General features: G+C 37.9%; 1 protein-coding gene across 1 annotated transcript in view; it reads left to right on the top strand.

Moving 5' to 3' along the window:
* The first annotated feature begins 81 nt into the window (after positions 1-81).
* LRFN5 (leucine rich repeat and fibronectin type III domain containing 5) overlaps positions 82-24,450 on the top strand; it is a 295,046-nt gene continuing 270,677 nt past the window's right edge. Inside the window, exon 1 of the mRNA XM_023762562.1 lies at positions 82-1,400. The gene's annotated coding sequence lies outside the window, so the exon portion shown is untranslated. The remainder of the gene's footprint in view (positions 1,401-24,450) is intronic.

The raw sequence follows: 24,450 nt of genomic DNA, 5'->3' as shown, positions 1-24,450 counted from the left end.
TGCCTGTGTTCCTGCGTGTTTTTCCTTCTCCCTGGAGGATGTGAAGGGCTTCGCAGCTCGCGGTTCTCTTAGGATTCTTGACTTTTCGGAGCTCTGGGCTATGAGCACAACCCACCCACATAATCCATTTTGTAAGATCCGTTTACATCTGGAGTAAAAAGCGCAACTGGACGGGGGTGGGGCCGATAAACGAAACCTTCTGGAAATAAGCACACACTCATACCAGAAAGAAACAATGAAAGATCTGGGAAGATTTTCATAACCTTCCAGCGGGTCCTTCCATTTTTTTTCCGAAGGATTCTGGATTTTTTTTCTGCCTTTCGAAGTCATCTTGGCATTTATTTTTTGTAAGCTGTTCTCCAGCTACGTGTGTGTGCGCGCGCGCGCGTGCGCGCCTATCTGATGCATTTGACTGTCTTTTATCCAACTGCCCAGAAGCAAATGTGTTAACTCGGCTTGCCCTCCGTACTCAGGTTCTCGAGGGCGGAGGACTCTCAGACCCATTTTCCCTGCTGGATTCGGAGCGGCTACCTGGCTGTGGACCTATGTGTGTGGATCTTTTTACCCAGAGGCTTGGAAAGCGCCGGTATTAACCTGCTTCCAGGTACATCACAAGGTCAACAGAGGGTCCCGCAGCCCTCTTGTTTCTGTGCATCCAGACCTTCCTGTCTTGGCCAGAAAGATATTTACATTTTGGACCCCATCATTTGAAGCCAAAAGTTTAGCCCTTCCTGCTGGTTCTGAATTCTGTTCAAACAAGGTAACAAGGATTGCTTTTAAAACTGCTTAACAAAATCCCCGGCTCCTCCTCAACCTTTCTTTCCTCGGCTCTCTCCTCCCCGTCAAAATGTCACCAGCTCTTGAATTATGTGGATTTGGGTTGGAGGAGAACTTGAAGGAAACATGATCTACCGGCGATGGCTATGCCAGACCACTCTCTCTGCTGCCCTTGGTCCGGTGGGCATCCACGCCGATCGTGAGAAGGGCCTGTCCCCTCCTTGTTGCCTCCTCCCCGTGTTGTGCTGGGTGTGCGTGTGCAAGTGTGAATGCGAGTGCGCGCGCGCCTTGGTGCGAGTGTGTGTGTGCTTCTGAGTGTGTGTGTCTGAGTGTGCGTGAGCGGCCGCCCTGTCTCTGCCCGCTCCCTGGGCGCAGAAACGTGGGTTTCATGGGGCGATCGCCGCGGATTTCCCCACCCAGCGCGACCTGCAGGCAGCGGCATCAGTGGCAGAAGCCATCTCTCGGACTCCCTAGGATGCAGGTGCTGAGCTATGGCAAAGGGCAGCCGAAGTGAGGAGAGAGACCCGCGTTGGACTGTGAAAGCCACCTGGAGCCACCTTGCCGGAATCGTACCTGCGGGCAGAAAGTCGTCCTACTACCGTCTTTTCCTCTAGAGGCACCAGGTAACAAGCAAAAGACTACTTGCCTCACCCAGTTTCCTTATGATCTTGTTTCTAGTGTCTTATCTGCATTGCAGGCTACTTTACTTATTAATGTTTTGAAAATTATTAGCAGCTGGGTATCCAAGGGCGTTCCCTGATGTTGCAATATAATTCTAGTAGGCGGGCTATAAATCTATACCTGAGCACTTAATCTAGCAGTGAAAGCTAAGGGAATATGGATACACTCCGCCGTAGCAGATGTTTTTGGAACACTGGGCTTGGTGAACCTATCTGAAAATGCCAGAGGTTAAAATCCAGTGTTTCCTTCGGGTTATGGTTGTCAGGGACCATTTGGTATCCAGCCCTCCCCAGATTGTGGAGTGCAAGAGGGTGCTTGGTTTCCACCCATTATTTCAGGCCAGGATAATTGTTGACCCTTCCCTACTCCTGGTGCCAGGTTGATTTTCTTTCCTTATCGTGGCAGAGCTTGCCAGATCCTTTAGTAGTTGTAAATTACACATCTGGAGACTTTAATCCCAAATGGAGTTTTTTGGAACTTGCTTTGTCTTTGCGTGGAAGGAAATTCATTGTTGTTGTTGTTGTTGTTGTGTGTGTGTATTGAGATATGGTTTTTAATTGTGAAGGTTGCTTTTAATGTACCAAAATAGATCCATGAAAGAAGTCATTTGTATATCTAGAGGAGCCAGGCTAAAACCATAACCACCACCTCAACACCACCCCAGCTGTATTGTCTCAGTTGTGGAGAGGGGCTTGTGTGCAGTAGTGTGTGTGTGTGTGTGTGTGTGTGTGTGTGTGTGTGTATAGCATGTAATTTTGTAAATTCTTGATTTACAAGGAGTAGGGTGTAATTGTGACTGCCTAATTAATGTATTGGGTCTGAATGTTAAAATGGAGATTCCCATGGCCAGCTGAGGTAGAGCAAATTTAGTGAACTTCCAAAGCACCCTATTTCTCATTCCTTTTTTCCATCACCTCCTTGTCCCCTACAAAAAAAAAAAAAAATCCACTCCCTTCTCAGGGCATTAGGATTAGCAAGACAGAGCACTTCCAAAGTAGTCTCATCAATATTTCATTCCATCGTGGAGGTGGTCTGAATAATTCAGCGGAGGAGTGCTCGTCTGTCTCCAGCCTCCCAGCGCTGCTGGATGGCTGCACCCAGCAGAGGGTTTGGCCAGGCCCAGCACAGGGCACCCTGCTCTGGGGGACAGTGGCTGGGACTGCTACTAGGGTTTTTCTTTGCTGAAGCCGCTTAGAAGAGTGTAAGGGCACTGCCTGCTATGCCTCTTCCAGCTGCATTTTGATAGATATCCATATGATGGCATTTGCAGACTACAAGCTGGCCACTAGCTTGCTCTTCTCTCTTGATGTCCTGGACTCCTCTGGAGTCTGGGCTCGGCTGCTGCTGCAGCCCTCGCAGGCTGGTGGTGCTACAAAGCCATGTATGGAGCTGGCTTGGGGGCTGGGCTCCTCCACTGCAGCTGCCAGGCCCTCCTTGACACTTTCTTGGGGCGGGGCAGGAGAGCTCAGCGGGCCCCCTGGCAGAGCGGGCACATCTTTGCTGAGGTGGCTCCCTGGATATGAGAAGGAGGTAAAGAGAGGCATGGAGGGTATTGATGTCCTGGGCCTGCAACTCTCATCCCCTTGTGAGTGAATATTCAAGAACAGAATAAAAGCTTGCTGCAAAAATGCCTTGATATTCAAATAGGATTTCTCAGGATTCAAAACCTGAAACTAAGTGCTTTTTCCTATACTTCCATTTGTTTCTTCTCTCCCCTCACATCCTCTGGATTGAATCAAGCTCATTTATACACCTGCTTTACCCTCAGTTGGAATACTAATGGAAAGACTACTACACCATCCCCTTCACCCCAGGCCCAGTAACGATGAAGGAGATAGGGCCACTTTAAAGACAGATTTGCTCTTAACTTCAAGCTCTGGGGAGAACCAAGAAAGGATATAGAGGGTAACTCAGACTTAACAGAAAAGCAGGTCCCCACTCAACCTTCTGAAGACTCAAGGTACTGCCTGCATAAAACTAAAAAATTCTTGGGAATTTGGGAAACAATAAGTGATTTTTTTCTCTTTTAATGAATTTATTGGCATTTCTCCCATCACTCAGAAAATCCTAGACAGAAAACTGACTTCTGTACACTACAAATCTGACAAGGACACCTCTTTGTCCCCCACATTTCTCCAGAATATTATTACAACAGAAGCTATATCATTTGTAATATTTGTTAACAAATAAGGCATACCTGTTTAGAGTGTGCCCAAGAAAGAAGGACTGCTGGTGGAGCATATAAGTACTTGGGAAAATAATGAAATAATCTTTTCCCTCTTCATTTCACTTTTTTTTTTTTGGCCTTTTCTCACTAAGGAGCTAAGGATTTAGTGAATTGTAGGTCAAGTCTTGTCCTTCTACCCTCATCCTCAGGGGTTTAGGTGAAATGTCACAACCATAAACACCTGCTAGCACAGAGTTTCACGTATAGAAGTTCCTAAAAAAATGGACATTTCTGCCTCTCTTTGCTTTTCCTGTCTGGAGAGACAGAACTGTGCAAACCAATTTGGAGATCTGAGTCCACTGTGCTTGTTAAGCATTTGTACTTAGAGCTGGCCGGGCTCTTTAGCAGGTTAAGACTGACAGGTATTGATAGGAAATTTCTCAGCAAAATCTTCCTTCCTTGTAAGCCCTCTTATGGTCCCTATTAAGAGGGGCAGAGTCATAAGAAAGCCAGGACACCCATGGGAACCAATGTGAGCATATAGGCAGGTGGAAAGAAGTTGTCATTTGACTTCTGTCCCCCAGACCATTTCTTTTAGTCATTTTCCCGTTTCTTTTTTCAAGAAGGGAATGACCTTGAGCAACACCAATCTTCTGTGTTTCACACATGTCTTTTTCTCCCACAGGCATGTGATATATACATACAGGAACACACACACCTCATTTTTGAAATGTGAGATTTCTGTGCTTATGTGTTTTGGGATGGGTTCATCAGGATATAACTGACAGATACCAGACAGAGGTGATTTTCTTTCTTTTTTTTTTTTTCTCAAGAGGGATGGCAACAACTGTGATCATTTGAGGGAAAAGTGCCCCACCCTTTTCCCCTCTTCTATTATTTTTGTCTCCTCTATCATTAAATGTATTAGTGTAAAGCAGTATCTTGTTCTGGTATTTTATGTAAATGACCATCATATGTTATATCTGCCTTTTATCTTTTCATTAATGACCAACAGTTCCTTGGTCCATTTAAACCAGTGCTCTGTTTCCTCTTGCTGCTTTTGAAGCACTTTTGGCTTCATAGTTTTGCTGAGTTTTCTAGCTGGTGAAATTAGGATCTTGCTTTCTGCTGATGCTATTGCTGTGTTCTTATGTGGTTGGGATGAGATGCTTGCAGATATCAACCAAGGTTCCTGCTTCTACATGAAACTACTACATAATAGCTCATGAGTATTCAGTTATGTTAGGAGATATTTACAATAAACATTGCTAATACGTTGTGTGTGTGTGTGTGTGTGTGTGTGTGCGCACGCGCCTATTTTGGAGTTGGAGGAAGCAGGCTACTTGAAATTTTCTAAAGGCTTAACTGGCTAATCTATCCACTAATTCCAGTGGTTTTAATTTCCTCTTTACCCAGAAATGTAATATATTGCCAATACTTTCAGAGTTTTGTGTATGATATAATCTGTTATAAGTTCCATGTTTCATTGAAGTATAAAGATATAAATTTAGGCTTTTAAATAGATGTGATTGTGACCTCCTAGGACAACTGACAAACAGGGAATTTTGCTAAATAATTCCATTGACACATGTGTATATCTTTGCCTTGTTCAGTAAATTTAGATAGTGAGACTACACATTATATTTCTACAGCCCACATTTTTATTCCTGTGGCATCATTGAGGACTATTTAAAACCTAAGGCAGAATAATTTCATGGCATGGTGTGTGTATGGTGAAATTAGGAAGTACTGTGTTTATAAGTATTGAAGCTACTCTGGTTAGAGGCAAACCATTTTTATTATGCTCTATTAACATAAATTGTAAGTAATTATGAAAACCCCAAATTTATATAAGTATAAAAAGAGATAGAAATATAAGGATTTAATGCAGAGATAGTTAATGCTATATTGAAACTTTTATATCAGATTTTCCTAATAGATACTGTTCTGATAGAGTGCTACTAAATGAACTATGACATGATTTAATACTAATTATTAAGATGGTTAACAAGTGATAGAATATTACAGTGGAGTTACATAGTTTTATAAATGAACTATCATTTTACTGATACCAAGTAAATCATATGAAAAGGCTTTATTATTAAAACTACAAACTATTTTTGTAAGATTTCTAGGAAATTTGCTTTGATTATTGAAGTTACAAACTTGGTCACTTTGAGAGGAAAATGTCAATTGATTAATTTGGGTCTTCCTCAAAAATATTTTTAGGAAAGAAATTTGTTTAGTCATAAATTTTCTGCTCTTCTTTTCTTTGTGGTTGAATATATGTAATTCATTATTTTAAAAAACTCCCTATGAAATATTTTGAAATTGGTGTTAGAATAATTGTGAAGAATAATTGCAGAATTTCCATTCAATAATGCATCAATTTTAGATTTAACAAAAAGGGCTCTAAAAGAAGTAATAAGATACATAAAGTTACAGGATCATTTTTTCCCAACTCTGGGAACAGTTCCTTAATTCTTAGAAAAAGAATGAAAGAAAACACTAATTAGATCAATATATACTCAATTAGAACCACTATATTTTATCAGGGATAGAAGCCAAAACAGTGTTGTTTAAGTTACTGTATTTTCACTTTGCTTGCACAGTTCCTTTGAGGAAATGCTAAAGAGTCCAGGGCACACAACAGTTTCTCTCTGGATTCCATTCCCCATGTAGACTTCTCATTTCCTGTCCAGAAGTAGGTTTTCATGAATCTTAGTAGTGTCACTTCCAAAGTTATAGGATGCTTGCATTAAAGTGATTTACTAGTGGGAACATATCAATTCTGTAACCATGAAAACGAACTTTCTCTATTTTCTTTAGAAGAACAGGCTGTGGTATATATTTCTCAGTAATTAACACTTGTTGTTATTTTTTTCTCATGGTGTAAAATGAGGTTATGAGATGATTTATGTGCACTTGTCTTATTAGTGCTAAGGCATTTGTATAGAAACATTAAAATTCATATAATTTATATGGCAGCATTGAACATAGCATTGAGTAGTATGTATGCTTGCACTTTAAAAACATATAACTAGACATTGGATCCTGACCTCAAGGAACTTGTTTTCTTAGTAATATGAAACATATAAACAAATGCATATGCTTGAAAGTAACTGATATTTTCAATTATATTTTGATATTTTATGTTTGTAGTAGGAGAGAGAGGAAATCAAAAAATTGTAACTGTGTTTTGTGGAGGATGGTGTATGCAGTGGTTAGAAGCATGAACTTGGGGATTTCACAAACCTGTGTCTCAGGCCTGTGTAATCTTGAGCAAGTCTTATAACCTCTCTGAGCCTTGGTGTCCTCACCTCTAAAATGAAGCTAGTAATAAAAGACACACTTAGTTGCTATCATCTCATCATTAGCAATCTATCTATAATAATAAAAGCATAATATGCTCATTAGACCGGACGTCCTTCCAGACGACTTTCCAGACGAAGCGAGGGCTGCTGTGAGGGAAGCGCAGGTTCCGAGTGCCAGAGGGAAGCCGGTGCTGGCAGGCTGGCAGTCAGGGGATTGAAGGCCTACTCTTGCACAAATTCCATGCATCAGGCCTCTAATATATATATGCCTAAGCTACCATTCAACCGTTGGACCGGTAGCTATGACACACACTGACCACCAGGGGGCAGATGCTCTGACCGGTAGGTTAGCTTGCTGCTGGGGTCTGGCCGATAGGGACTGGGCGAGATGGGCCACACACACCCTGGACAAATCCATGCACCGGACGGTTTTGGCCCAATCCCTACAAGCCAGGCCAAGGGACCCCACCGGTGCACAATCAGGGTGGGGAGGGACCACGGGAGGGCTCCAGGGTGTGTCCGGCCCATCTCTCTCAGTACCAATCAGGGCCAGCTGGCTGGGGAGGGACCCCACTGGTGCACGAATCCATGCACCAGGCCTCTAGTTATGAGCATAAAAGAGAAATTAAAGGATATAGTAATTGAATAGGTTAAAGGCTTATTATTTGGAGCAGTGGTTCTCAACCTGTGGGTCTCGACCCCTGAAAATACATCCTGCATATCAGATATTTACATTACGATTCATAACAGTAGCAAAATTACAGTTATGAAGTAGCAGCGAAAATAATTTTATGGTTGGGGGTCACCACAACATGAGGAACTGTATTAAAGGCTTGTGGCATTAGGAAGGTTGAGAACCACTGTTTTGGAGGGTCATAGACCCTCAGAATTCCAAGGAATGCTAAAGCCAAACCATGTGTCATGTAGTCCAGTGTCTTCAGACACTAAGCAGAAGATATAAAGCTGGAAAATGACTGGGTTTAAGACATTGTAGGCTGGACAATCTCTTGTACACCATAGAGTGTAAGACTTACCCAAGACATTAACATTTAAATTTATTTTAACCTTTGCTGGGTCTGTCATTGTGAAATTTTTGTGTTAGCCTTACATGTATTCACTTTAAAATTTTCTCTAAAGCCAGATTGGTCATCTTGACTAAGCTTGAGTACCCTCAGTGATTCTAAAATTACTCCACCTAAAGTAGAATATTCCATTTTTGAATAGGCATATTACATAATTTCTTTTTGTCATTAAGCCAAAAATCTGGCATCCTGTGGCTTGTAATTAATTTTATTATAGAAGGAGGGGTACACAATAAGCCTAATTCCCAATGACAGTACCTCAAATGTTTAAACTGACTTATTTGAGATCCCCAACCCATGATTGCTCTGCTTTTGATTAAATCTAACTCTGGACCCAAACTGATCATGATTTTAAGCCCTGTTATATTTTACGCTCAATAAATGTTAGCTATATGTCTTCACCATCACTCTCTTCTAGATGGACTTCAGTTTTTTTGCCTCACTTTTAATTGAAGCACGGTACCAGTGCCAACAAAACACATGTGGTGATTAGCACAGAGTTGAACAGGGCCATCATTTCTTTGCTTTTGGAACAGAGAAAGCAGGTATACTGGTTTAACTCTCCATCTGCATTCATGTCAAATATTACTATTTGATTAATTACTATTTTTCTTTTGAGCCTGGACAAGGCCTTGGAGTCCTATGGTGATTGGCAGAGAAAAGAGGGTTAGGGGGAGGTAGAAGAGGATACATGGTGATGGAAGGTAACTTGACATGGGGTAGGAAACACAGATTACAATATACAGATGATATCTTATAGAATTATACACATAAAACTTATATAATTTTATTAACCCAATAAATTTAATGAAAAAATTAACATACCTCTGGGATGCTACAACTTGTCAATCCAAGTTTGGTCACAACTTTAAGAGTATTTGCCATTCTGAGTCTAGACACTAGTAAAAATACCTATGTAAACCAAAATTAATTTCAGAATATAAGGAATAAAATACATTTATTTGAGCAAAAAGGAGCTACAGTCCAGGAGACACAGATTCAGGTAACAACCTAAACTAGGGAGGCCATTTTTTTTATAATAGAAGTTTCTGTCCAGGTTCTTAAGTTCATTTTATGTGAAAGTTTTCCATATTGTGCGGTTCTGATTGGACAGGGCAGGTCTCAGTCTGTTGGTAGAAAGATAAAATCAGGGTTTTCCTGCAGTTTTCAGACTTTATAAACAAGTGAGGCATTTTTCGGGAAGCTGAGAGTTCAGTCGGAGGTTCTTCCTGGTGTACGGGAGGAGCTCCTGTCAGCAAACGGGTACTAGGCTCGTATTGTGTATAAATTTGGGGCCTTTAGTTGACCATGGAGAGTATGTCTTAGCAGATAAATTTCTTCTTGGGATTCACATCAAATGAATCTTCTCTAGGTCCATACCTGAGCCTACTTTCTCAGTGTTGACAATATGATTTGCCTATAATGAAGAAATTAACTTAAATCTTTTCACTTAATATTGAAAGAAAACTAACTTATACATTCTAATGATATTATTCATAATAAATATGAAAATGAGATAGAGAAAGCTTAGATTAGTAGATTTTACCTGATACTAAGGGGGTTGGGTGGCTGCCTCATGAGCTCTCTGATCTGGATAAGAATGACTCAAGCCCATCCTCTGATTCCTTTAGCAAACATTTACTCATCATTTAGTGCATGCTGAGATACTCTGCTCACCATTGTTCCTTTGAGACACAAATTCCAAATGAGGAAGCTGCAGCCCAGAAGGAACAAATATTCCTTCAGAAGGGCAGCCTTAGGACAGAGTCAGTGTTGATGACATTCTCACATATTAGCCTTTTAATTTCCTCTTAAACCTAGATGAAACTGATTTCTATGTTCAGTTAATTTGTGCTACCTCCTCCATTTTTGAATAAAATTGACAATGATACTCCTAGCAGTTTCTCCAGCCTTCATATGAGGATACCTAATTTCTAACAAAGGGAAAAATAATTTGAATATAGAAGGAAATTACAGCAAATCTCCCTTTTATCTGGCATACTTGTAGAATGACTCTCTAGGACAGTGGTTCTCCACCTGTGGGTTGCGACCCCTTTGGGGGTCGAACGACCCTTTCACAGGGGTCGCCTAAGACCATCAGAAAACACGTATATAATTACATATTGTTTTTGTGATTAATCACTGCTTTAATTATGTTCAATTTGTAACAATGAAAATACATCCTGCATATCAGATATTTACATTACGATTCATAACACTAGCAAAATTACAGTTATGAAGTAGCAACGAAAATAATTTTATGGTTGGGGGTCACCACAACATGAGGAACTGTATTAAAGGGTCGCGGCATTAGGAAGGTTGAGAACCACTGCTCTAGGATATCAACATTCTTCATAATCTTGAATGTTATTTGCTTAAAAATGTCATTTAAATGCTTTACTTTTAGCATAAGCCCTACATTGTTAAAATTGACACACTAATTCTAAATCTAGTTTTCCTTCTCTTAATGACCTCAGGTCTTCACTGTATATGTTAGTGATTGCAAAATGATCTCAGGGACCAATCTGTGACACGTTTAAGGCAGTTTTTACTGAAACTAATTTTTCCCCAACATTTTTTCTCTTCTATCTTCTATATATGATCTTTCTTTGATTTATCCTTGTTCTCTTATAGTTAACATTTTTTAGTGAGCCTATTTTACTTCTTCAATCACTGATAGGAACTTATTAATAAAATAACAAGATCCTTAGATATCTTTGGAAAGTAAGAGCCTGAGGATGAATACAATTCTAAGACCTCCTCCACTGAGGAAAGCACATGAGTTTTCCTCCAAGTACTCTATGTGGAAAGCACTGGATGATGCTAACAAGTATAACTTGGATAATATATAAGAGATGTTGCCCTAGCTGGTTTTGCTCAATGGATAGAGTGTTGGCCTGCGGACTCAAGGGTCCCGGGTTTGATTCCGGTCAAGGGCATGTACCTTGGTTGCGGGCACATACCCAGTAGGGGGTGTGCAGGAGTCAGCTGATCGATGTTTCTCTATCATTATGTTTCTAACTCTCTATCCCTCTCCCTTCCTCTCTGTAAAAAAAAATCAATAAAATATTTTTAAAAAATATATCTATATTAATAAAAGGGTAATATGCAAATTGGTTATGAAGCCTTCACAGTCACGACCTGATATGCTAATTAGCCATGACTAGTATGCAAATTGACCATCACTCCAACACACAAGATGGCCACCCCCATGTGGCCACAAAATGGCCACCACAAGATGGCCCTGCAGGGGAGGGCAGTTGTGGGTGATCAGGCCAGCAGGGGAGGGCAGTTAGGGGCAACCTGGCCTGAAGGGGAGGGCTGTTGGGGGCAACCGGGCCGGCAGGGGAGGGCTGTTGGGGGGACCAGGCCTGCAGGGGAGGGCAGTTGGGGACGATAAGGCCGGCAGGGGAACAGTTAGGCATTGATCAGACTGGCAGGGGTGTGGCTAGGGGGTGATCAGGCTGGCAGGCAGAGTGGTTAGGGGCAGTCAGGCAGGCAGGCAGGTGAGTGGTTGGGAGCCAGCAGTCCTGAATTGTGAGAGGGATGTCCCACTGCCAGTTTAGGCCAGATCCCACTGGCCTAAACGGGCAGTCAGACATCCCTCAAGGGGTCCCAGATTGGAGAGGGTGCAGGCTGGGCTGAGGGACACTTACACACTCCCCCCCCCCGCAGTGCACGAATTTCATGCACCAGGCCTCTAGTATATATATATATATAATAGATGTTGATCATCATCAGCAGCATCTTCATCATTTCCTGAGAATGTACTCTGTGCTAGGCATGCATTATTGATTTTCATTTTCCTCTACTCCATGGAATAATCATGCATCTTAGGCATGATTATATACATTTTTAGAGGAATAAGTTGGAGCTGAGGGCAGTAACTTTACTTGTCCATGATTATATGACTAATAGATGATAGGGCTAGAATTCGAGTCCAAATTCTTCTGATTCTAAAGAAGATGTTATATGTGCTATACTTAGGAGATTTCCCCCTCTTTCTACCCATTGCCATGAGGTCTGAGCAGACTGATGTTGCAGTCCCTAATGAGAGTTTCAGTCTCTTCCTCCCTCACCACATGCCCCCCCCCCCACCAACCTCCCTCCATTGGGACAAGGCCAGAAAAAAAGTCAAATGCCAAACTCATTTTGTCACCTTTATTACAAATTTCTATGCTGTTATTTTAATGACAGAGAGGCCTTAAAGCTGGAATCTCATGTTTAATTCTAGCTATATATTTTGCAGAACAGACCATTTCTAGATTAATTCATGTGGTGTATTTCCCTCTGTTATTTACTTTCTGACCTCCTTTGGAAAATTTAAAATGGCCACAAGTTTATTGTATGTCTTCCCATCAAGAGTAGATATCTGTTACCTTCTCCTTGAATCTAGGCTGGCATTCGACTTGTTTTGAAGGATAGGTGTGGCAGAAGTAATATGGTATAACTACCAAGCTGAACCCTCTAGAGCAGCGGTTCTCAACCTGTGGGTCGCGACCCCTTTGGGGGTCAACTGACCCTTTCACAGGGGTCGCCTAAGACCATCAGAAAACACATATATAATTACATATTGTTTTTGTGATTAATCACTATGCTTTAATTATATTGAATTTGTAACAACGAAATTGGGGGTCACCACAACATGAGGAACTGTATTAAAGGGTTGCAGCATTAGGAAGGTTGAGAACCACTGCTCTAGAGACCAGGAACCCTTCATTCTTGCCATCCTGGAAAAATATTATCATCATGTGAAGAAGCCCAGGTTTCCTGCTCTAGACAGTGGCCCAGCTGACAGTCTGCAGCAATGGCAAGGCATGTGAATGAGGCCACCTTATACCATTCAGACACAATTGAGTTTCCAATAATTATAGTCACATGAGTGACCCCAGGTTAGACCAGCAGAAGAACCAGCTCATATTGATGACCCACAAATCATGAAGAAATAAAATGGTTGTTGCTTTAACCCACTAATTTATAAGGTAGGAATAAATAACTGAGACTCCCTGCCCATTTGGATCATGGGACATAGCCACCCACCATGCATATTTTGGAAGACAGCCTTACCTCCATTTTTTAATACTTTCATCAAATATATGTTAACTATTTATAATATTCCATCCTGCTGTCCGTCCATCCACATAAACATGGATTTTTGAAGAATATATTATTTTCTTAAACCTTTAGGCGTATTTGCTGATTCCTTAAATGCATCAAATGTCCTCAAAATGCTTTTTTCTAAGATGCTTCCTAATATGGCTAAATGTAATTTTGATTTGTGTTTTCTTCTTCATCCACTTATTACTGCATTAGAGAAGCTTCCCCGAAAGGGTTATTCTCTTATGCAAGAGGCCATGCCATTCACCTAAAGCCCAAGGAAGAATCTGTGTTTGTTTCTCCAAGTTGCATTTGGGCTTGGTTTAGTTCAGAGTGACATTTTGTCATTTCTCCAGATTTCATTTTACTTTCTAATTATATTTCAGTAGTTCATATTTACTATTCATTTATTCTGTAAATTAAACCTAGATAGCACAATTACTTTATTCTGGGACTTCATACACACCTTGTTTTATTTAATAATGTTCTCATTTATGCATCACATTACTCTACAGGAATTTGGCATACTCTTGCAGGTATAATGAGGTGCAGAATGTAGGCCATGGAACAGTACAATTATGGTTTTCCAACTTGCTGATTACTATTTGTTTGCAAAAAGTACATAGTTACAAAGTAAGTACAATCAAATTAGTGTTTTTACTTTTAGTAAAGAAATACATTTGTGAGAGGGAACTTGGGAATGCATATCACATTCACCTAAATATTTTCCACAAAGGTGTTTTGTCATGGATATGAAAAATCTCCCTGAAATATATTGAAAATGAAATACTTTATTTATATTTCTTTCTGTTTTCTCATAATATGAATTTAGAGTTTAATATAAGTAAGATAATGTATATTGTGTTAATCATTTGAAATTTTTACTAGTGAATTCAAAATAACCAAGCACATATTTTATCTGCTGCTGCCATAATATACATTAAAATTAATTTTCTTAGCATGACATATATCAGTTCCCTCATCTAAAAAATGGGGTTAATGTTAGTGTCCCAATGGCCTGTTGTGAGAAGTAAGCAAAATAATGCTTCTCAGGACTTCACATAGTGACTGGAAAATAATAGAATGTTGAACAGCACTAGCAAAAAATATATCTTATATTTTATATATCAGAGTGTAATATTTAGTCTGAGTAAATTGTCAGCTTGTAAATCTCATTCTTCTTTACTCTGTGCAGGCCCTGAGATTGAAGAAATCTTCTAAGACAAAATCAGGAAGATACTTTTATTTCCCAGTGATTGCAGAAATTAATAACAAAAAAGAAATTAATAACAATAAACTTTCATACAGATCTAGAATAACTCAATATAGTTAAACTAGCTAGAATGATATTTTAACAGGACTATCTCAAATAATGTATGACCTTTGGAACATGATTAGGAAAACTGAAGATAACAATTATTTTAAAAATTATCTAATAGGTAAGACCAGTCCAGGTTTTTCAGAGTTTTAAAAATTATACAATTTGGTGAAGCTTTTGAGGAAAGACAGTATCAAATTAGAAACACAAAAGAAAGGACCTGTGTGTGCAACATTAGCTTGGAAAATTTGCCTTTTATATCATGCACATGTTCATCAAATTCTGGAGAAAACAAGTAATTTTCTTTTTTTTCTGTTTGGGAAAATTGATTTTATACTTCTTTAGACTAATTTGTGCCAAGAACTGTTTTTTTAATTCATGGTAATCCCTTTAATATTTCTAGTACATCTTTGAGTATTTTTATTAAATTGGAAATTGAAATATTTATCTAAGTACCTATATAAGTATATCACTATCACTTATTATTTTATTGGGATCAAAATAAATGGATGAATCGATTTGTATAATTAATGACCAGATTTTCCAATGAATGTGGGGAGATCATTTCTTCAATTTTAGGTGATACCTGTAACATTACAGTTGAAAACATGAAATAAATAGTTGTCTCTAAAGTATCTATGTTAAAGGAAGAAAGCAGATTCAAGGGGAATTTTAAAGAAAAATAGGGAATTTTAGTGAAATCTTGCTTGTACACTTAGGAGGTATTGTTTGAATATTTATATGTACATTCATTAATAAATACTGGGTTTGGAGTCGAGCACTAAATCTATGTTTATAAATAATAGAAGGAAAACAGTTTCATTTTTTATAGTTACTTCCTATATATTGCTGTTTACATAATAATTTTAATATTTGAACATTTGGGGATCCATGGAAAACTATATCACAGTTTTAAAAATCTCTCTCTCTCTCTCTCTCTCTCTCTCTCTCTCTTCTTAAAAACAATATATATATATATCTCCTTGGAAAACAGTGTCATGTTTTAATATTATTATGAAGATTTTCCCTATTTTGTCCGTCCACATATTCCCTCTATAAAATAAAATCCATATTCAGAATGGAAAGTATCAACTCTTTAAAACTGCTTCAAAGCACATATTACAAAATATTACTGGATGAGGTAATAGGTTTTCTGGGGTTCAGTGCTTCTTGGATGGAGAGAATCCATGTGAACTGAGTTTAAATGGAGTTAGTATTCATTACCACCGAATTTGGTGCTATCAGTAACAATGTAAAGATATGATTTACCATTGTAAGTTGAAATCATATATTGACTATACAGCAGTCTAAGGAGGAGTTGAGACCTGCAGTTGAATAATATTTCAAAGTGAGACAAATGGAGTGATGTGGGGTAGTAAGCTTGTTAGAGTTCAGGTTGTGTAATCAGCCTTCTATAGCATAAGATTTTGTTTTCAACAACTTACAACTAGAAAACAGGGTTGTGTTACTTAGGGCTCATTTATCTGTAATTGGAAAACCCAAGCCAAACTGGCTCAAGCTAAAGGAATTTCTTGGTTCACACAACCAAGAGCATGAAGCAGAGTTATCTTCAGGTATAGTTCGAGTCAGATTTGAAATAATTGAAAAATTAAATCCAACTTTCAGCTCTATTTCTCTTTGTTAATTTATTTTCTCAGATTTGGAAGGATGGCTCACTGGCCTCACATCATCACAACACTAAAGCCAAAGGCAGAGGGAGGAAGACAAAGAAAGAGGGAAGAAGGAAAAGAGAGAGAGGGTGGGGAGAGAGGCCTACTGCTTCCTGGCAGTCTGAACAAAGATTCTTTAACTATTTCTTTTCAGCCCTAGTTGTTTAACTTGTTTTCTTCTAATATCTCCAAACTTGGAACTTGGTTAGAAGGAGTCAAATAACTGTTTGATTTATTTACCTCTTCCTTCATCCTGTGCTATCCTCTTTCCATCCTTCTATCCTCCTTCCATTTTTCTTTCAGAATTATTTTCCATGAAAAGCCATTCTTCTATTCTCCATGTGAAATTTTAATATTATTCTCTGATAATCAGTGTTTCCTGCTTAGGGGAGGAAAAATAATTTTCCTTCTAGCTTTCTAGGTTCTTGGCTAAGACCCTCCCTCCCCATAATAAAAGTATAGGTTAACCTGAGAAAAACAAAAGCTTAATAATGTGTATATCTCCTGTAGACATGGAAGACTGAGTAACTCCCCTAAATGGCCAAGCCATTACCATCTTTAGCTAAAGACAAAAGATATTGAGAGTGGGGAGGGAGTTATGGGAGGTAAACAAGCCAAGCACTTAAAAGTGATAGTTGTGCCTTCTTCGTTGATAAATTTCTAGAGATTTTCTCATCCTCTTCCTGGTACAGAGTGAAGACATTACAATGGAAATTTTCCTTGTAAATGTAAATATATTTTACGAAAGAGTGACTACTACTTAGTTTTTAGAGCTGTTCTTGTGTTATTTCTTAAAAACAATTAGCCTAAAGTAATCCTTATGCCAAAGAGGCATATTTTGGGGTGGTAAATCCTGTTCCCCTGAACTGCTTTAAAATTTCTTAAATAAATTAAAAGTGGTCCAACCATAGTCTTACCATAAAATACTGGAAATGAGTAGGTCTAATAGAACTTAGCTACAAAGAAGAATGTATCTGTCTGTCCTTGAGAAATTGTCATCCTACTATTGTTGACCTATATTTGTCTAGGAAAATGGGTATATTCAAGAACAATAAAGAATCACAATTCAGGATATTCATGGCTAGTCACCTGCAAGTCCAGAGAACAAAGGAGAGGAATGTTGTTTTGTAAGGAGAAGGGGAACTCAGAGGGGTTATTGTTAACAAAGAGTCCTTTGGAGGAAACTGGGCATTGGAAGTATAGTGGCTTTTCATTGGCTGAGTGGTTGCCAGGCAAGAAGGAGATCCTCATTCTTCCCGTTGGAGTAATAAATACAAAAACATCTTCCTGTTGGCTATGGAGAGTATAGTCACTTCCTTTTTGGGGTGAGTGCTAGGGCATGAGTGGCCCTCCCCAGGGAAGAGATTAACCAAATAATTTATATGCGTATATGCATAACCCAAGGACACTGACAATAGTGTGGTGGAGGCTTGGGGTGGGGATGGAGTGGGATGGAGGGGATCAATGGGAAAAACAAGGTGGCTTATATAATATTTTCAACAATAAAGATAAATTTAAAAAAATAAATGATATTTTTCTTTATTAATCTTCACACTGTAATACAATAGTAGTAGTTTATATACATAGGCATGTCTCACTTTATTGTGCTTCATTTTATGTGATTCACTAATACTGTCTTTTATTTTATTTTTTGCAAATTGAAAACAAGACCCTCTAACAGCAGAAATTATGACTTGCTGAAGGCTTAGATGATGGTTAGCATTTTTAGCAATATATATTTTTTAATTAAGGTGTGTACATTTTTTTAGATATGCTATTGCACACAGTATAGTGTAAATATAACTTTTATATGAACTTGGAAACAAAAAATTTCATGTGACTTGCTTTATTGCAGTTTTCACTTTATTGCTATGGTCTAGAACTGAACTTGCAATATCTCTGAGGTATGCCTGTATGTGTGTGTGTACATATACATATGTACATGTATATATATATGTACATGCATCTACATAAGCTTGTTTTTTACATAAGCTTATTTTTATCAAATACAAAATCTCTATATACAAGCTATATATTGTACTCTGCAATGATCACACTTTAAAAAGGGGCTGTGAATAATTTTTAAGCTAAGTGGTTGTGGAAAATAATCATCTACATTCATTTGAAAATAAAATGTAGTAAAGTTATAAAAGAAAAATGATAATGACTGAATTTAAATATAATTTTTTAAAGACTCAGATAGCTTTCTTTTTGTTGTTCATACACCAGAGATTATACAAATGCCAGAATAATTGTTGTAGCTTTTGCATTTGTTTTTATGATTGTTTTTGATCTTCTCAACTATAACATTCTCCATTATGATTATTGATTTCTTGAAGTCATACTCAGTTTTTGATAGGAACAAACCTATATTTTCTTATCAACTTCCCTTCTTTCTACTAAGATGTGTGATAATAATAAACTCGGTTTTAACTGGGATAAACCATCATTTTTTATTGATTTCAGGTGAAGGAAGGCAGGAATAAGCCCCTGGCATGGGGTGAGGTGGGCACTTTGAGAGCCTCTGCCTCAGCATAGGGTCAGCTCAGCTATTCAAGCTCAGCCTTCCAACCCCGAAAGGCTCATTGCTGTTCCCGCAGGACCATAGCATTCTTGCAGTCACTAAATAAACTTCCATTCGATGAATACAACAGCTAAAACGCATACCTGTGGGGATTTTGAAAAATTTCTATGTGTTCGAGTTTCTATTGAGTGGAACATCAGAAAAGTAATCAAATGCACCAATGTTTTGCAGGGAACTCCATAATGCAGTTACTGGTGTATGCAACCTATAGTAAGTGCTTTGATTTTGTTTTATTTTAATCCTCACCCAATGATATGTTTTCCATTGATCTTAGAGAGAGGAGAGAGAGAGAGAGAGAGAGAGAGAGAGAGAGAGAGAGAGAGAGAGAAGAGAAGAGGAGAGAGGAGAGGAGAGGAGAGGAGAGAGAAAGAGATCAATGTGAGAAACACCAATCAGATCAGTTGCTCCTGTAGGATCAGATGCCCAGGGATCAAATCCACAACTGAGGTATGTGCCCTGAAGGGGACTCAAACCTGCAACCTTCTGGTGTATGGAATGACACTCCAACCAACTAAGCCACCCAGCCAGGGCTATATTAAGTGCTTTTAATGATCAATTTTCAGTGTCTTTGTTATAAAACTGATGAAGAAATTTTAAAAATAATGTAGCCCTGACACTCTAGACTTAATTGATAATTGTAAGCAATATCTACTCATGTTTCCTTTATGTCTTAGGTGCACTGGGCAGGCCTCTTAAGGTGTGCATCTTTAAAAGATGGATATTTACCTTCCTTTTAGCTTCCTTCAATATAGTGGAAACTTCCTTTCATAGTCATTTTTGGTCAGAGTACTCTAAGATTTACTAACCAAGGTACAATCACAACTGTTTTCCTCATTGGGAGGAAGTTGGTGGCAGCTCCTGAAGAAAAGAAAGTGGTGTGGTGTGGGAATGTTCCTGTCTCCTCTAGTGTATTCAATATGCAACGGTAAGTTGTTGAATTACCAAGGAGGAAATGGTTCCTGGGCACTAGGTACAAGATATTTTGCTTTCAAACACCTTGAGCTCAGAGTCTGAAATAACTGTTGCTTCACTATGGGTAGCACAGAATCCATATATTTTACTATTTAAGCATACTTTGGAATATTTAATATTTTACATATAGTCCAAGATCTTGCACTATAGAGAGAGAGTCATGCAATAGAGAGTGGAAGAGAGAGGGAAAGGCAGAGAGAAATATCTATGTGAAAGAAACACATCGATTGCTTGACCAGGGCCACGGCCGGGGAGGAGCCTGCAAACCCAGGTACATGCCCTTGACCGAAATCGAACCTGGGACCCTTTGGTCCACAGGACAACACTCTATCCACTGAGCCAAACTGGCTAGGGGTGGACTGAAATTTTAATGAATGGTTAGTTTTCCTGCAGTTAGTGTGATTGCTATTATTTAATTAAAATCAATAATAGATTGATCATAATTGTGAATAAGGAAGATATACTGTTATGTAATATCATTTACAATCGCTTTGGATGATTTTTCAGAAAGCAAAAACACTGTATTGGAAGGTTACCAACAAAAATAGAATATATTAAAGGATATAAAAATAGCACACTTTTCCCTGTCTTTTTCAATTTGAATAAAGACTCACTTTTTTAATTCTTACCCAAGGATACTTTTCCCATTGATTTTTTTTTAGAGAGTGGAAGGGAGGAAGAGAGAGAGAGAGAGAGAGAGAGAGAGGGAGAGAGAGGGAGATTGAGAGAGAGAGAGAGACAGACAGAGAAAGAGAGAGAGAGAGAGAGAGAGAGAGAGAGATCTACATGAGAGACAGATCGGTTGCCTCCTGATGGAACCTGCCACAGAGGCATGTGCCCCTTGACTGGGAATGAAGCCTGTGACTCCTGGGTCCCTAGGTCCTCTGGCCAATCCTCTACCCACTAAGCCAAACCCGCAAGGGCTAAAGACTCACTTTTAATTGAGGTAACCCTAAGCTTTTTGAAGTGTAACCTGTGACAGACTAAAGTGACATTTTGATTAAGCCGCGGTTGTGCTCTAAAATACTGTTACTCTGTATTACTGCTGGGAGCCTTAATTGGACTACAGAGTCTTACTAAAGAAACAACTACAGCAACAAAGCAAAAAACAAAGAAACAACTGAATTATGATACCTTTTTATGTCAGTTCTCTCCCAGTTCACACACATGTTCTTTTGTTCTTCTCTTTAAATAAGTAAAAAATTCCCCTCCCGATTCCTTTTTTTTTCTTTGTCTTAGTTCTAAAAAAGAAATTGACTCATTCCCGATAAAATATCTTAATTACAGGTTAATCACTTACCAGTTTACTTTTTAATGAAGTAATTCTAAGGTTATACCTTTTGCAAGTATTTTCATTCATATTTTTCTGAGATACAGATTGCTTTATTAAGTTCATCATGATTAAATGTTGGACATTTAGAGATACATTAATGAACCAGAGAGGACAGGATAATAACAGTGCTTTTCTGTGTGTACTACTCTGTATTGTACTCCAACATGTTAAAGGTCAATAGGATCAAGGAATGGCTTTGAAATTCATCTCATAGTTACACAGAATAAATGTATATTATAAGAAAGTTTATTGCAGTATGATTTGTAATAGCAAAAACATTTTACAACATACTATGCAACCAAAATATTTATTAATGGTGAGCAAGTTTCTTAAAAGATTATTTTGTACTCTTTAAATAAATGAAATAATATCTATTTTTGATAAAGAAAGCATTCCAAAGTATATAGTTGGATAAGGATGGAAATTATGATGACTTTAATGTTATCCTATTTGTGTAAAAGTATGCATACACGTGCATATAAATGTATATCTATGAATTAACATTCTTTGGAAGGATACACATACAAAAAAGTAAGTTGTGTTTTCCTCATGGTGGGAGGTCAAATGATTTTAAGTTTTATCCTCTTATAAAATTTGAAATTTTCTAGCTTGTACCCATAATAATTCATAATAGTAAGAGCTCAAATATAAGGTTTGAATAGCCATTATTAACCAAAGAACTTACAGGCACATATGCATAACCCATGGACAAAGACAATAGTGCAGTGAAGTCCTGGAAAGGGGGTGGAGTGGGGAGAAGGGGGTCAATTGGGGGGAAAAATGGGACATCTGTAATACTTTCAACAATGAAGATAAATTTTGAAAAATGAATATTTCTAAATAATGACAGGTTATTATATGTTGCACATACACTATTAAATGTTTATATGTCAACAGAAACATCAATGATATGTACAAATTTACTTTATATAAATGAATTGTAGAAATTTAGCAACCAAGCTTATTTGGAATGTTGTTTACACTGTATAAAACAAATTATATGTCTGACTCCTAGTGGGAATTTCAGTTTTAGTGTGAAATATCAAAAAGGCATTGCTTAATTGGTTGGGAGTTTCTGCTCTGCCTTATATTGAAGTTCTTTTGGAAAATATTTCTAAAACCTAAACATTCAACTTATTTTAAAAAAATAAGAAACTTTGACTTGTATTCTGGCCTTTATAAGTCCACAGCCTCATGCTCCTAGAAATAGTGTAGGAGAGGGGGAAAGTTCCCCTCTTCTCCCTCATAGTTCTTCCGGCTCCTCGAATAATTGACATGAGACAAATTAAAAGGAGAAAATAGCCAAATTTATTACATATGTATATACGGGGGCTCCAGGAGAATATGGGATCTGGGGATGAGTTAGGCAGTTGAAGCTATGTCCCGTCTTGAGGTAAGGAGAAAGGGGGGTTGGGGGCTTATTGTTTGGGAGTTCCAAGGCAGGAAAGCAGTTTATAAGGAGATGAAAATAGTTAATATTTAGTAAACAAGTGTTTGTTGGGCCAACTTGAAACCATAGGACACAGACAGAACTTTAATCAAATGAGCCATCTCCTTCCTCCCTGTCTATCACCAATAGTTCATATTGACCTATAGTTATCTCTGATGATAGCTTTTTTTCTAGAGAGGTTCTCTATCTGTTTTTTAGGCAATGAGGGTGAAGGTCAAAGTTTTTTTTTCTAAGTCTGATTTTTTTGAAATTAACCAATTTAAAATCCCAAAAACATATTTTGGGGTGGCCATCTCTGCTGTCCCTCAATAGAAATTTTGAGTGTTTTTTTTTGTGTTTGTTTTTTTTGTGTTGTTTTTTTTTTTGCAGCAGACACCAGCACAATGTTTGCCATGCAGATGAATAATTGGGCCATTAAATAAAAATTAAAAATAAATTCTTGCCCTGGACAATGTGGTGCAGTTGTTAGAGTGTCCACCTAAGGGTCGCAAGTTCAATTTCAAGTCAAAGGCATGTACCTGGGTTGCAGGTTTGATTCCCGCCTGGTCAGGGTGCTTGCAGGAAGCAACCAATCAATGTATCTCTCTCACATTGACTTCTCTCTCTCTCCCTCCTTCCTTTCCTTTCTCTCTGAAAATCAATGGAAAAATATCTTCAGGTGAGAATTAACAACAAAAAAATAATAAATTCTTTTTTTTTAGAATCTTAATTTAATTTGAAAATAATACTGTTTCCTGATTTTCTTCAACGTATTAAACAAGCAAAACAAACAAACAAACAAACAAACAAACACAAAACACAAGGATACAAGAGGCTCTGCTCTGAGACCAGTTTAGAAAATTAATAATGTGAAAACAAGTACTACTAAAATCCACATTAAAAGATATAAAAGTTTCATTTGGATTTTGTACAGAAGAATGAAGCTAAACTTTTGAAAACTAATCTCATACTTAACAAAATACAACTATGTATGTTTTAGAGCAAAAGAAACACTCAAATCTTGCCATTCCTGTGCACATTTTCAAATAATATTGATCAATATCATAAAAGTATACTTTTTAATTCACATTTTAACTTTCGTAGCAGAATTCTAAGGAATTCAATTTTTTAAAATGTATTTTCCACTTCTTATTGAGATACAATTTCCTTACTATATAAATCACCCTTTTAAAGGGTACAATTTGTAGTTTTTAGTATATTTACCAGTATCTAATTCCAGAACATTTTCTTCTTCCCCCAAAGAAATTCCATATTCATTGGCCACCACTCCCTATATCTCCTTCTCAGGGGGTTAATATTTCTTTTGAGGGGCAAAGGAACCAAGGAAAATGAAAATAAAATGCACACAAAAACAAACACACACACATAAATTAGGGCTTTTTTTTTCAAGAGATCCTTTTTCCCAAGGGCCTTTCTTTATCTTTTAGGTAAGTAAACCAATATCTTTTGAAGCATTCTTGCAGATTTTTTTCATTTATAAGGTGGTTTCATTCTGCCGGATCCTCATTTGTCAGAAGCTATGCATTTGATTCTAGAAGTTATTGAACATCATTTTCATTGACTTCGTGAAATCCCAATTTTTATAGATGTAATAGAAGTTCTACTTTACTTAGATATGCAATACATTTGTAATGCAAAAGTGATGGTAAAAAGTTGACAACATCATCAAAGGTATCTCTAGATTGATCTATCTGATCACCTATACTGGTATTAAGTAGAGGGATATTTGAATGCAGTTAATATGTAAGTTCATTAGTGACTATTTGTAGTGCCCCTTTTGCTGCTTTTTAAACAGTCTTATAATTTCAGAGACTTGAGTAAAGAATACTAGGTTAAAACCCCTTTGTATATCACGCAAGATTTTATACATTTTTACCCTCTTGAAATAAACTTTTTTTCCATTTATGCAGTTAGTAATTGTGAATATTGAATAATGGAAATTTATTTATGGCTGATAAAAATTTTTGTATTTTCTCAATATTTTCCATTCAAGGTTTTAGTGGCA

This window comes from Myotis lucifugus, unplaced genomic scaffold, assembly GCF_000147115.1.
Source record: "Myotis lucifugus unplaced genomic scaffold, Myoluc2.0 scaffold_252, whole genome shotgun sequence".
Lineage (NCBI taxonomy): Eukaryota > Metazoa > Chordata > Mammalia > Chiroptera > Vespertilionidae > Myotis > Myotis lucifugus.
Note: the sequence above shows the minus strand (reverse complement) of the source record. Positions and strands in the feature narration are given on the sequence as shown.